We start from the raw sequence: 14732 nt of genomic DNA on the forward strand, positions 1-14732 counted from the left end.
GCCCGGACAGGGTTAACGGGAGCGCCCAACTGGTCCCGTGCGGGTCCGCCGCGGCGACTGCCTCGGCCTCGGGGACTCGAGTTCCTGAGGGGAGGAAGCCAGCTGCTTTGGATGCTGGGGACTTCTGCTCTTGGGATTTGCCCGCCGGCATCTGCGGGTGCACGGCCTCCGGGACGAAGTTGAGAATTTTGCCAGGTCATTTCTGTCTCGGCACGATCAGTGTGTTTTTAGTGTGTTTCGTTGAAACTCTCCTACCATGTTGAACCAGCGTGCCTAGCCTCGAGGGTGCATCGTGAAAACTGAAACCAAAGGAATGATACAGGCCTGCTTTGTGTTGTGTTTTACCACTTGAAGCCTGTTTTCAGTACACATACTCTTGCTTTAAACCGATTGGACTGTGGCGAGGAGAGACATCTGTTCAAAGGAGGGGCAGAAACCACAGTACTTGTGAAGGGGGCTTGGTAATGTGGAAATACCTTAAGTGTTGTCTCTGGACATTGATTTGCTGTCTCGATTCAGGCAAGTTACTTTTGTAAACTACAATTTTTTATCTGGAAAATGGTTTGGTGTAATGAGTGCAGTAACTTGCCATCCCAGAGTTAAAGCACCGTAGTTTATTATGCAGAAGTTAGTGGCCAGGAGTTCTTTTTGCAGATGTCTTTTTTCACACAGAGACCCACCCAGCTTGCTTTAAATTTCTTCTCAGTGACTGTAACCATCGACCTTGCCACTTCCACTTTCAGGCTCAGATTTTGAATTTAAGGAAACGAAAGATGGCTTTGTCTTTTTTCTTAACTTTTTCTCTTTTGGAGTATTTATTTTCCCCCAAGATAACAAAATAAAAGTCTGTTGCATGTTAACGCCAGTGATGTTTTAGGCAAGAGTGACATTTTTTTTTTTGCATTTTTGTGTCTTTTGAATGCCCAGTTAACAGAAGATAGGTGGATTCGTGAACCTACTTCTGTGTTCAGTTTGTTGTGGTATCACATCATGTAACCGCTGGTAAACTCCACTGTATACTCATGCCTTTTTTCAAAAGCTGAAAAATGTGTCATTTCTATCCTGCTCTTACCATTCAGATCAAATCAGGATATTATTGTAAAAGACACATTTAAAAAATACGGATAAGAGGGTTTCCTGTGCTTTTTTTCTTGAGCTCTAACTTTTTCAATTTGGGATTTAGATGCATAAACATCATGAATAAAGATTGCATAATCTGCATATAATTTTAGAGACTCAGAATATTTGAAAAAATTTTAAGTGATTAAACTTAATTTTTAATTCCACAACTTATTTTTAATGATGTACACAAGTAAAACACGAATCCCATGTTAAATTTGCTTGTGAAAACTTGTATGTAAATGTAATCTCTGAAGTTGAGCACTTCAAAGCACTATCGCAGTGCCAGATTAAAAAGGAGTCCTGCAGTGAAACGTTTGGTGAAACTGCTTTTACATTGTAATGCATATACAGATGTAGAGTTAACTCTGTAATTTAAGAGTTCATGAGTTATCTATTTCTGAATCAGTCTGGGTGTTCTAGGTTGGAGGACAGTTGTAAATATGTGAACACTTATTAAAAGTCATACCTGCTTTGGTTTAATGGTTCTGAAATGAAGCTTCTGGTTGTTTTGTGAACTTTAGTCTGATTCTGCCAGTCTGTAGTTCTCTCCTGTTCCATCAACAGGAAGCATCTGGTCTGTCTTCATGTAATTGCTAGAAAATGCCAGGTATATTTTTGATGTTTGCTATTCACATGAAAATAAATACCGGATTGGATTTTGAGTTGTACTCCCCACCCTCAACTCTAGATATATTTATGATGAGCTCATCGTCTATAGAATGGACTTTTTTTGGCCCTTGAGTACCTTAAGTTAGAAATAGCAGGTAAAACAAACAAGTTATGAGGGGTTCAGGAGTCACTGCGAGAAAATTTTGACTCATGAATTAATTATGAGGGTGCCGTACCCCTTTGCAAGCAGGTTGAGTGTGGATAGCTCCATTTCTTCTCTCTGCAAATACCAAAAAGCAAACTGAAACAAAACCTTTAAGTTCAGGGCAACTTAGTTTTCTAGTGAGTAATTTCTTTGGTCCCTGAGCTTTCCCACTAGTAGTCATGTCTACCTCAGGACAACTATAATTAGTATATTGAACTTTTTTTGAAGAGGTTTGTTCCATGAGGCTCTCTCAGTCAGTTTATTAGTGTTAGTATTAGGGCCTGTGTGTTACTTCACAATGTTGGCAACAGTGGTCTGCACAGAGAAGATACTTTGGTGCAACCAACTGTCCCGTTCAGACGTTGGCGGGCTAATGCAGTTTTATTTGAGCTAAGTATGTCCATAGTATTAGAGGCTTGACCATGAAGTGATTTCCTTACTGAAAGTAAATCCACCTGCAGGACCATTGGTCCATTTAGAAATTAAATGGCCCATTTAAAATTGAAATTTGTAGCCCTAGCTCTCTTAACCTTTTAATGGGAATGATTATAAAGGTTGGCTGTTAGGGCCCAAGATGCTCATGCATAAATAGTGTGGAAAAGACTTGATAATTTTAACTGATTGTACGTTTAATATGAATGAACACTTAAAATTTTTTAAAAAGTAAATGACATTTTGAAGAGCAAGGTGTCAGCCCTACTTTGTACTGGTTGTTACACCTGGGGTATTATTTCAAATAGCATACTATCATATTGTAAGTGGGATCTTGCATCAGTTCTGAAACTATCAGAATCAGCTGGAGCGCTCATTAAAAAGACCTATGGAGACCCAACCTTAAGTAGGATAGGAACTGGCCCACTCTGTTTTTCTCACAATCAAGTTTAAAAACACTATAGAGCATGGCCAGAGAATTTTGATTGTGGAGGAAATGGAAGGGAGGAAAAGTTGAAAAACTGTGATCTTTGGCCCCCAAAAGAGAAGCTCATCTATTCTGTCACACAGAACAGTAAGGTTTGACTTGACCAGAAAGAACTAGGAGCAAGGGGTAGAAATTAGAAGGAGGCCGATTTCAACATTCCTCGAAGAAAAATTCCTCAAAAGGACAGTATAATGGGTTGTTTCTGGTGGTAGGCGGTCCCCTTCCACTGATGGGCATTCAAGTTAGGGATTCAAGAGAAGGGGAAATGATGAGCCGAATTAGGTAATCAGCCAGGTTTCCTTAGTTCCCTATGGACTGAGAGTTTACAAATATGTGTAGGTTTGCAGGTACGGAAGTGGAAGAGCAAAAGCTAATTGAAACAAGTTAGCTTAACTGGATCATAGTTTTCATTTTCTTGGATAAGGAAAAATGAGTATTAAATGAGAGAACTGTTTGATGAGCGATTTTTAAACCCAGCTGTAGTTTGGCATATTCAAAGCCTGAAAAATGGGCATACCTTCTAATGTGGAAATTTTAAGTGAATTTGTTTTGGTATTTATTTTGGTGTAATAAAACCGATGAATTGGTAGCTGTTTACAACCAGTTGCAGCATTGTTGATAATAAAAGCTGCATATTAACACATTTGATCCCTTCCCCACATTAATCATCTATAGTAAGTAATGCTGTCCCCATTTTTCATAAGAGAAAATTGAGGTATAGAGAAATTATTAGGTAGCTTGCCCAAGTTAGCAGAATCAGTAACTGGCAGAGCACAGACTTTAAGCAGTTTGACTCCAGAGCGGGTGACTCTATGCTGTAAAATTGTAAACAACTTAGATGTTTCATGGTGATTGTTACGATACCTTCCTACAGTGGGGGTACTGCCTAGCCATTTTTTTAATGCTTTGTTGTTTAGTCACTAAGCTATGTCCAGCTCATTTGCGACCCAATGAACTATAGCCTGCCAGCCTTCTCTATCCGTGAGATTTCTCAGGCAAGAATACTGGAGTGGGTTGCCATTTCCTTCTCCAGAGGATCTTCCTGACCCAGGGGACAAACTTGCTTCTCCTGCAATGCAAGGTAGAGTCTTTACTGCTGAGCCGTAAGAATGTAAAAACATGAAATTATGTCTTGGTGTATGTTAAGTAAAAAAAGTAAATTTAAAAATGTGATTTTATTTTAATTAAATAACAGGTATATTGACATCTGGAAGGAAACTGCCAAATTGTTAAGTGATTATTTCTGTGTGTAATTTTATAGAAGACTATTTTCTTTTTACTTACACAAATTTTCTAACTTATATAGTGAATTTGTATTATGTATCTCTTGGGATTAAAAGGATTAAGGTTGTGTTTCAATAAAAATTAAAGATACTAGCATAAGCTGAGTTTGAATTTTACACTGTGCAATTTATGCAAGTTGACTAAGGGATTGCGCATGAATGAATATTTGAAAGTGCATTAAGTATTCTGTATTTGTTTGATTCCTTACCACTCTAATATATTAATTGAATAGAGAGAAATGCCACTGATTCTTGCCACCCTACCATAATCAGTTCTGTATTTTATGTTTTTTTTTCACCTTGTGAAAAAATTACACCTTGTGTAATATTTTAAATGTTGTATTCATTCCAACTTAGTCACTCTCTAGCTCTGTGACTTTAGGCAACTTGCCTAATCTGCTTTACTTTCCTTCTTTGTGCAATTCAAATATTTGCAATATGTAACTCACGGTGCTTGGGAGGATTAAATGAGTTACAGCAAATAAAGTGGTAAGAAAGTGTCTGACACATACTCAGTAGCTCAGTGCTATGCTTAGTCCGTCAGTCGTGTAAGACTCTTTGCAACTCTACGAACTGTAGCCCACCAGGCTTCTCTGTCCATGGGGATTCTCCAGGCAAGAATACTGGAGTGGGTTGCCATGCCCTCCTGCAGAGGATCTTGCCAGCTCAGGTCTCCCGCATTGCATGTGGTTTGTTTACCATCTGAGCCACCATAGAAACCTAAGAATACTGGAGTGGGTAGCCTTTCCCTTTTCCAGGGGATCTTCCTGACTCAGGAATCGAACTGGGGTCTCCTGCATTGCAGGTGGATTCTTTACCAACTGAGCTACCTGCAAAGCCCTAATAGTTCAATAAATCTTAGCAATTATTGTAGAATCATGGTCTACTAAAACCCTTGGGGTCTAATGTGCTTTGTGTTTTTAGTTGCATCCGACTCCTTGTGGACTGTAGCCTGCCAGGCATCTCTGTCCATGGGGATTCTCCAGGTAGGAATACTGGAGTAGGTTGCCATGTCTTCCTCCAGGAGATCTTTCCATCCCAGGGATCGAACCCAGGTCTCCCCGTTGCAGGCAAATTCCTTACTGTCTGAACCACCTGGAAAGTTTTTTGTATGTAGTTAAGTGGTGTTAATATAACCTTCGACAGTTAGTGCAGTAGCCTTCTTCAAACAAGTTACTATTCCTGCTGCAAAATGTATGAACGTTCACAGCAAATGGGGTAAATAAAGACTATAAATAACTTCATGTCAGTTTAGGTAAGGTGTTAACTGCCAAATAAGTTATTTTGGGTTTCACAATTTTTTTTGGCTTCTGGAATTGCAATTAAGGAACCTGTGGAATTTACTTAATTTTAAGCCCTATTTTATTTTAATATTACAACATTTTTAATATTAAAGCATGTATAGGAGGTTCAAGATCAAGGTGCCACATCATTGGGCTCTGGTAAGGGCCCTCTTTCAGATTGCAGACTTCTCTGTTGCATCCTTTTATGGTGGAAGTTGCAAAGGGACCCTTCTCAGGTCTCTTTTTTATGAGGACATTTATCTCAGTCATGATCAGACTTCACCTTCCCAAAACTCCTTCCTAATACCATCGCTTTGGGCATTAGGAGTTCAACATAAAATTGAAGGTTGGGGAGACACAAATTTTTACATGTAGCAAACAGTATACTTGTATAAGTGAATGATCTAAAAAAATTTCTTACATCCTAATTGACTCGTGAACTTTTGATCTTTGCAATTATTCCACCTATGTTCCTTACGTTCCTTTATCTGTTCTGTTCATAGGGACTCTCAGTTTCTCTCCCTTAGTTTACTCCTGTATGCATTATCTATAGCCTGAACTGACATCAGTCACTCCTTTCATATTTTACTGGGCTCTTGTTGTCAAATCTTCCTGCCTATGTAGTCCTGTTTTTCCTCATAGATCGCAGTGTATTTGCAGGGGAAGGTAGGTAATTATGAAAATTTCTTGGCCACTATAAACTGATGCTGTACAAATCCAATGGACCTTTGCTACTTGGCAGTCATTTTATTAATCTGATATTTTGCTATTTGATATCTTCTTCCTCTCTCTCAAGAGATACCACGACTTATACTTAATTGAAAAAGAGTATAGAATGCAAGCTTGCGTGTTGTCACCATGACAGATCTATCCTGTCACCTTATTGTAAACAGAATAGAAGAGGAATCTTGCTTTTCTAGGAAACTTGCTGCCGTATTAACTTGCCTTTGATCACTTTGATCGTTGAACTGCAGGGATTTCTCCTTACCTTCAAATATTGCAGAATATACAGACTTCTATGTTTTAGGAGGAAAAGAAGTGACTTTAACTATTAACTACTGTTCTTTTTAGCTATCTTCCTCATTATTTCAAAAATTTTAAGACAGTTAAAATTGCTGCCCTCAGCTCTTTTGCTACTTCTTCCCTAACTTACTGCAATTTTTGTAATGACATTACATATGAATGTGACATATTCAGACTGTTGCTTCAAGGGACATCCTTCTTCCTTATGGTATTGATTTCGTCCTGGTTTTGTTCAGTCTGTGTGTGTGACTGTGGACTTCCACTTAGGCTTCCTAACCTTTCCTTTCCTTGCCTTTCATAGTGTGCCGTCTTGATTTTCCTTTTCTGATTGCTTCATTTGTGAAGTTCTGTTGTTGTTTCATGATCTTCTTACTGTCATTCCACTCAGTACTTGGCTCTCTGTTCACCTCTCTTTGTCTCTTCTTCATGGATGTTTTATATGTTGATGACCCATAAGTGTGTACTACTCAGGTTGATATCTCCAGTTGGTTTACCTTCAAGAGGCTTAAGGAATTTCATTCACTTTTTGGTTTATTATTACCCAACTTCCACCTACTTTATTTTTCTTTGTTTTATTATCGTCATGCTTAAATCTTGAAGTTGTCTGTGATACATTTCTCCTTTATTTCTTATATCCATCAGTCAGCATTATTCTTTAGGTTAATTTTTCTTGGATCTCTATTTCTGGGATTCTGCATTGCCTATTATTTGCCCTTTCTGACTTTATTTATTTATTTAAAAATATTTGCTTAGTTATTTGGCTGCACTGAGTCTTAGTTGTGGCTTGTAGAATCTAGTTCCCTAATCAGGGGTTGAACCCAGGCCCCCTGCATTGGGAGCTTGCAATCAGCCAGTGGACCACCAGGGGAGTCCTGCCCTTTCTAACTTTCTTCCAATCCATCTTGCATGTGGCTGCCAGAATAATTTTCCTAAAAAATGTTTTGAGCCCATTGCTGCTAAACTTAAGCAGCCTGAAGAGGGACCATGTACTGTTGACCTTTGCACTCTCCACTGTGCCAAGCAAAGTGAGTTGAACTTGTGCTGAATAAATGTTTGAATGGATCATCTGTTTGCTTAAAACAGAATGACTCTCAATTGTCTGCAGGATAAAGTCCAAACTCTACTTTCTGGCTTTCAAGTCTTTTTGTTTTACATTCTGCTGCTTTAACCTTATTCTTTACTTCTTAACATCACCAAGATAATATTTCCTCTGTAGTACACGACGCTTAGGCTTAACTCCACGTGTTCTTCCTCTTCCTTTTCCCTGCTTGTCAAAGCCTGTTCAGCCTAGCAGTACTCTGTGCCAGGCACTGTTCCAACCTCTGGTGTTTCAGTAATGAGCAAAACAGAAGACAAAGTCTCTGTTTTCTTGGAGCTGACATTCAGTGTTGGGGGAGAGAAGGCGCAGTAAGCAGATGTCAGGTGGTAATGAATGTAATGAAGAGTAAAACTGGATAAATGGATGAATACAGACACGAGAATGCAGTGTTAAAGAGAACGGGGAGTAAAGAACTAGTTTTAAAATGACTTGGAAAAAAAAGAAAACTGAAAAATAAATGACTTGAAGGCAGTTTGGTATCTATCATAATTACAGTTCTATTTATCCCTGTCCCAGCAGCCCAACTTCGGGGAATTTATCTTACAGTTCTATGAAATGAAATGATGCATTTACAAAGTTATTAATTACAGTGTAGTTTATAATAGCAATAAAGTCCACCTGCAGTAAACTGAGATGTATCCATACAACAGCATACTAAACAGCTTTACAGAAATTGAAGAAGCTCTCTATGAACTAATAGGAAAAGATCTTCAGGATGCGTTAAGAAAAGTAAGTGCAGAAAGTGTATTATAGTAATGCAGTCTTTTGGTAACTATAGAAACATTTCAGGATATCCATGAAACTAGTAAAGGTGAATAATTGTGGCTGGGGGGAAGACGGGAAAAGCATAAATGCTTCTATTGAGACTTCAATGCATACATTTCTATGCTTTGTATTTTTGAACTATTGAAAACAGAAGAGCAAAGGAGAAGTGAAGTAGCCCCTCTAAGAATTGATGACCTGTATGTAGAGACAAGAGGGAGAGGGAGGCATTGAGGAGAGCTCACAAATTCTCTAATTTGGGAGGAAAAGAGGTGATGGTGTTATCAGCGATACAAGGGGAAGACTAGGTTTTGGCATGTGCACGAGAAGTTCTGGTTATGCCAGTTGATGAATGCTTTTACTCTTTTGTGATTTTGTGTGTATGTGTGTGTGGTTGCTTAACGCTCCGTTGTGTTTCACTCTCTGCGACCCCATGGACCATAGCCTACCAGACTCCTCTGTTCATGGTATTATTCCAGCAAGAAGACTGGAGTGGGTTGCCATTTTCTCCTTCAGGATATCTTCCCGACCCAAAGATCAAACCCACATCTCATGAGGCTCCTGCATTGGCAGGCAAATTCTTTACCACTGAGCCACCTGGGAAATCCTGTGTGTGTTTGTATAATTTATGTTATTTAGATACAGAACTTGAGGTTGTCTTAAACATGAATAGTAAATAGTCATCAATAAACATTTTTTATCCTTCGATTAGAGACATTTATATTGTTTTTTTTTTTAAAGCAGCTTTGTAGTGATGTCATAATTTTACAGTCAAATAGGGACATTGGTATGCACAGGTAGAATGTAGATAGAGCAACAGAGAATGTATATCTAATAGCTTATGTGGGAAATAGGAAATTTATTAGCGTAGTTCCAATTTAATTATATCTTTTGGGGCCTGAAATTCAAAGCTATAAAAAGGGCTTTTTAATAAGAAAGTGATCTTTCAGTTCAGTTCGGTCCCTCAGTCGTGTCCAACTCTGTTACTCCATGGACCACAGCATGCCAGGCCTCCCTGTCCCATCACCAACTCCTGGAGTTTACCCAAACTCATTTCCGTTGAGTTGATGATGCCATCCAACCATCTCATCCTCTGCCTAACCCCTTCTCCTCCTGCCCCCAGTCCCTCCCAGCATCGGGGTCTTTTCCAATGAGTCAACTCTTCGCATGAGGTGGCCAAAGTATTGGAGTTTCAGCTTCAGCATCAGTCCGTCCAATGAACACCCAGGACTGATCTCCTTTAGGATGGACTTGTTGGATCTCCTTGCAGTCCAAGGGACTCTCAAGAGTCTTCTCCAACACCATAGTTCAAAAGCATCAATTCTTCGGTGCTCAGCTTTCTTCACAGTCCAGTTCTCACATCCATACATGACCACTGGAAAAACCATAGCCTTGACCAGATGGACCTTTGTTGGCAAAGTAATGTCTGCTTTTCATTATGCTATCTAGGTTGGTCATAACTTGCCTTCCAAGAAGTAAGCGTCTATTAATTTCATGGCTGCAGTCACCATCTGCAGTGATTTTGGAGCCCAAAAAAATAGTCAGCCACTGTTTCCCCATCTATTTCCCATGAAGTGATGGGACCAGATGCCATGAACTTAGTTTTCTGAATGTTAAGCTTTAAGCCAACTTTTTCACTCCCCTCTTTCTCTTTCATCAAGAGGCTTTTCAGTTCCTCTTCATTGTCTGCCATAAGGGTGGTGTTATCTGCATATCTGAGGTTATTGATATTTCTCCCAGCTATCTTGATTCCAGTTTGTGCTTCTTCCAGCTCAGCGTTTCTCATGATGTACTCTGCATAGAAGTTAAATAAGCAGAGTGACAATATACAGCCTTGACATACTCCTTTTAAACAACCATAATTACTGTGTTCACAGAAATAACACATCTGAAGAGAAGCAGGAAAAAATGGCATTGTAGATTTGAAAATAACAACAACTCCTGGAAATAAATACAGTGAATGAATTAAAAACTTAATGGTGCAGTTTGCAGCAGATTAGACCCATCAGGTAAATTTTTGGATTAGAATATAGATCAGACAGCATTATCGAAGATGTAGCTTCAAGGTAGAAAAGATAGAATGATGGAAAATATAGATGACAGGGTAAGAGATATGGAGGATAGTGTGAGAAAGTCTTAATTGGAATTTCAGAAGAAGAGAAGAAAAATAGGTCATTTAGAGAGGTGATTATTGATGTTTTCCAGAAACAATGAAAGATACCAAACTAGGATTCAAGAATCCCAGTGAATCCATATTAGAGTGAAAATAAATTCACACCTCAGTTCAGTTCAGTTGAGTTGCTCAGTCATGTCAGACTCTTTGCGACCCCATGGACTGCAGCATGCCAGGCTTTCCTGTCTATCATCAACTCCCAGAGCTTACTCAAACTCATGTTCATCAAGTCAGTAATGCCATCTAATCATCTTATCCTCTGTTGTCCCCTTCACCTCCCGCCTTCAATCTTTCCCACCATCAGAGTCTTTTCTAGTGAGTTCTTTGCATCAGGTGGCCAAAGTATTGGAGTTTCAGCTTCAGCATCAGTCCTTCCAATGAATATTCAGGACTGATGTTCTTTAGGGTAGACTGATTGGATCTTCTTGCAGTCCAAGGGACTCTCAAGAGTCTTCTCCAACACCACAGTTCAAAAGCGTAAATTCATCAGCATTCAGCTTTCTTTATAGTCCAACTCTCATATCCAGAGATGCCTACTGGAAAAAGCATAGCTTTGACTAGATGGACCTTTGTTGACAAAATAATGTCTCTGCATTTTAATATGCTGTCTAGGTTGATCATAGCTTTCCTTCCAAGGAGCAAGTGTCTTAATTTCATGGCTGCAGTCACCATCTGCAGTGATTTTGGAGCCCCCCAAAATAAAGTCTTTCACTGTTTCCATTGTTTCCCCATCTATTTGCCATGAAGTGATAGGACCGGATGCCATGATCTTACTTTTCTGAATGTTGAGTTTTAAGCCAACTTTTTCACTCTCCTCTTTCACTTTCATCAAGAGGCTCTTTAGTTCTTGTTTGCTTCCTGCCATAAGGGTGGTGTCATCTGCATATCTGAGGTTATTGATATTTCTCCCAGCAGTCTTGATTCCAGCTTCTGCTTCATCCAGCCCAGCGTTTCTCATGATGTACTCTGCATATAAGTTAAACAAATGGTGACAATATACAGCACTGACATATTCCTTTCCCTCTTTGGAACCAGTCTGTTTTTCCATGTCCAGTTCTAACTTGCTTCTTGACCTTCATCAGATTTCTCAGGAGGCAGGTCAGGTGGTCTGGTATTCCCATCTCTTGAAGAATTTTCCACAGTTTATTGTGATCCACACAGGCTTTGGCATAGTCAATAAAGCAGTAAGTGTTTTTTTGGAATTCTCTTGGTTTTTCTATGATCCAATAGATACTGACAATTTGATCTCTGATTCCTCTAACTTTCTAAATTCACCTTGAACATCACTGGAAGTTGAAGGTGGCTTGGAGAATTTTGGAGAATTTTGAGCATTACTTTGCTAGCATGTGAGATTAGTACAATTGTGTGGTAGTTGAACATTCTTTGGCATTGTCTTCCTTTGGAATTGGAATGAAAACTGAGCTTTTCCAGTCCTGTGGCCACTGCTGAGTTTTTTAAATTTGCTGGCATATTGAGTGCAGCACTTTCACAGCATCATCTTTTAGGATTTGAAATGGCTCAACTGGAATTCCATCACCTCCACTAGCTTTGTTCATAGTGATACTTCCTAAGGCCCACTTGACTTCGCATTCCAGGATGTCTGGCTCTAGGTAAGTGATCACACCATCATGGTTATCTGGGTCATGAAGATCTTTTTTGTATAATTCTTCTGTGTATTCTTGCCACCTCTTCTTAGTATCTTCTGTTAAGTCCATACCATTTCTGTCTTTAATCTTGTGCATCTTTGCATGAAATGTTCCTTTGGTATCTCTAATTTTCTTGAAGACATCTCTAGTTTTTCCCATTCTATTGTTTTCTTCTATATATTTGCACTAATCAGTGAGGAAGGCTTTTTTATCTCTCCTTGCTGTTCTTTGGAACTCTGCATTCAGAGGGGTATATCTTTCCATTTCTCCTTTGTCTTTAGCTTCTCTTCTTTTCTCAGCTGTTTGTAAGACTTCCTCAGACAACCATTTTGCATTTTTGCATTTGTTTTTCTTGGGGATGCTCTTGATCACTGCTTCCTGTACAGTGTCATGCACCTCCATCCATAGTTTTTCAGGCACTCTGTCTATCCGATCTAAGCCCTTGAACCTATTTGTCACTTCCACTGTATAATCGTAAAGGATTTGATTTAGGTCATACCTGAATGGTCTGGTGGTTTTCCCTACTTTTCTTCAATTTAAGTCTGAATTTGGCAATAAGGAGTTCATGATCTGAGCCACAGTCAGCTCCTGGTCTTGTTTTTGCTGACCTTATAGAGCTTCTCCATCTTTGGCTGCAAAGAATATAATCAATCTGATTTCGGTGTTGACCATCTGGTGATGTCCATGTGTAGAATCTTCTCTTGTGTTGTAGGAAGGGGGAGTTTGCTATGACCAGTGCGTTCTCTTGGCAAAACTGTTTGCCTTTGTACTGCTTCGTTTTGTACTCCAAGGCCCAATTTGCCTGTTAATCCAGGTCTCTGTTGACTTCCTGCTTTTGCATTCTAGTCCCCTACAGTGAAGAGGACATCTTTTTTGGGTGTTAGTTCTAGAAGGTCTTGTAGATCTTCATAGTACCATTCAACTTTAGCTTCTTGAGCATTACTGGTCGGGGCATCGACTTGGGTTACTGTGGTATTGGATGGTTTGCCTTGGAAACGAGCAGAGGTCATTCTGTCATTTTGAGATTGCATCAAGTGCTGCATTTCAGGCTCTCTGTTGACTGTGGCTACTCCACTTCTAAGGGGTTCTTGCCCACAGTGGTAGATACAAGGGTCATCTGAGTTAAATTCACCCATTCCAGTCCATTTTAGTTCACTGATTCCTAAAATGTTGATGTTCACTCTTGCCATCTCCTTTTGACCACTTCTAATTTACCTTGATTCAGGGACCTAACATTCTAGACTCCTCTGCAGTATTGTTCTTTACAGCATCGGACTTTACTTCCGTCCCCAGTCACATCCACAACTGGGTATTGTTTTTGCTTTGGCTCCGTCTCTTCAGTTCTGGAGTTATTTCTCCACTCATCTCTAATGGCATATTGGGCACCTACTGACCTGGGGAGTTCATCTTTTAATGTCATATCTTTTTGCCTTTTCATGCTGTTCATGGGGTTCTCCAGGCAAGGTTACTGAAGTGGTTTGCTGTTCCCTTCTCCAGTGGACCACATTTCGTCAGAACTCTCCACTATGACCTGTCCATCTTGGGTGGCCCTACATGGCATGGCTCATAGTTTCATTGAGTTAGACAAGGCTGTGGTCCCTGTATCAGTTTGATTAGTTTTCTGTGATTGTGGTTTTCATTCTGTCTGCCCTCTGATGGATAAGGTTAAGAGGCTTATGGAAGCATTCTGATGGGAGGGACAGGCTGTGGGGGAATCTGGGTCTTGCTTTGATGGCCATGCTCAATAAATCTTTAATTTTCTGTTGATGGGATGGGCTGTGTTCCCTCCTTGTTGTTTGTCCTGAGACCAAACTATGGTTGAGGTAATAAAGATAATGGTGACCTCATTCAAAAGATCCCACGCATGCACGCAGTGCCGCCGACCCATGCCTCTGCTGGAGACTCCTGGACACTCATGGGCAAGTCTGGGTCAGTCTCTTGTGGGGTCACTGCTCCTTTCTCCTGGGTCCTGTTATACACAAGGATTTGTTTGTGCCCTCCAAGAGTCTGTTTCCTCAGTCCTATGTAAGTCTTGGCATCTCTGTGGTAGGGTTAATAGTGACCTCTTCCATGAGGGCTTATGCCATACCCAGGTATGATGCACCCAGAGCCCCTGCCCCTGTGGCAGGCTACTGCTGACCCACCTCCACAGGAGACTTTCAAACACAGTTCTGGCTCAGTCTCTGGGGTCTCTGGGTGGGTCCTGGTGCACAGTAGGTTTGTTTGAGCCCTCCGAGAGACTCTGGCGGTTATGGGGTTTGATTCTAAACGTGATTTTGCCGCTCCTACCATCCTCCTGGGGCTTGTCCTTTGCCTTTGGATGTGGGGTATCTTTTTTTGGTGGGATCCAACATTCTCCTTTTGATGGTTGTTCAGCAGAGAGTTGAAATTTTGGAGTTCTTGAAGAAGATGAGTGCATGTCCTTCTGCACTGCCATCTTCTATTCACACCTAGACACATCATAATGAAATTGCAGGAAACCAATGACATTAAGAAAAATTTAAAAAGTAGCTGAAGGAAAAGATAACCATTGAAGTAGGAAGAATTAGGCTAACAGATGACTTCTGAACAATATAAATCAAAAGATAGTGAAATAATATCTGCAATA

At 40.0% G+C, this 14732-nt stretch overlaps 1 protein-coding gene across 4 annotated transcripts in view; it reads left to right on the forward strand.

The window, feature by feature from the left end:
• The window catches only part of GABPB1 (GA binding protein transcription factor subunit beta 1), a 59538-nt gene that overhangs the window by 986 nt on the left and 43820 nt on the right, over positions 1 to 14732 (forward strand). The window contains exons 1-2 of one of the 4 annotated variants that reach the window (XM_070469287.1): positions 37 to 519; positions 3773 to 3936. The exons of 1 other annotated variant lie outside the window; for it this stretch is intronic. The gene's annotated coding sequence lies outside the window, so the exon portion shown is untranslated. Of the gene's footprint in view, positions 1 to 35; positions 3937 to 14732 lie in introns of those variants that run through there. 2 more of the 4 variants (XM_070469288.1, XM_020895853.2) reach the window with 2 other exon arrangements.

This window comes from Odocoileus virginianus, chromosome 6 (genome assembly GCF_023699985.2).
Source record: "Odocoileus virginianus isolate 20LAN1187 ecotype Illinois chromosome 6, Ovbor_1.2, whole genome shotgun sequence".
NCBI lineage: Eukaryota > Metazoa > Chordata > Mammalia > Artiodactyla > Cervidae > Odocoileus > Odocoileus virginianus.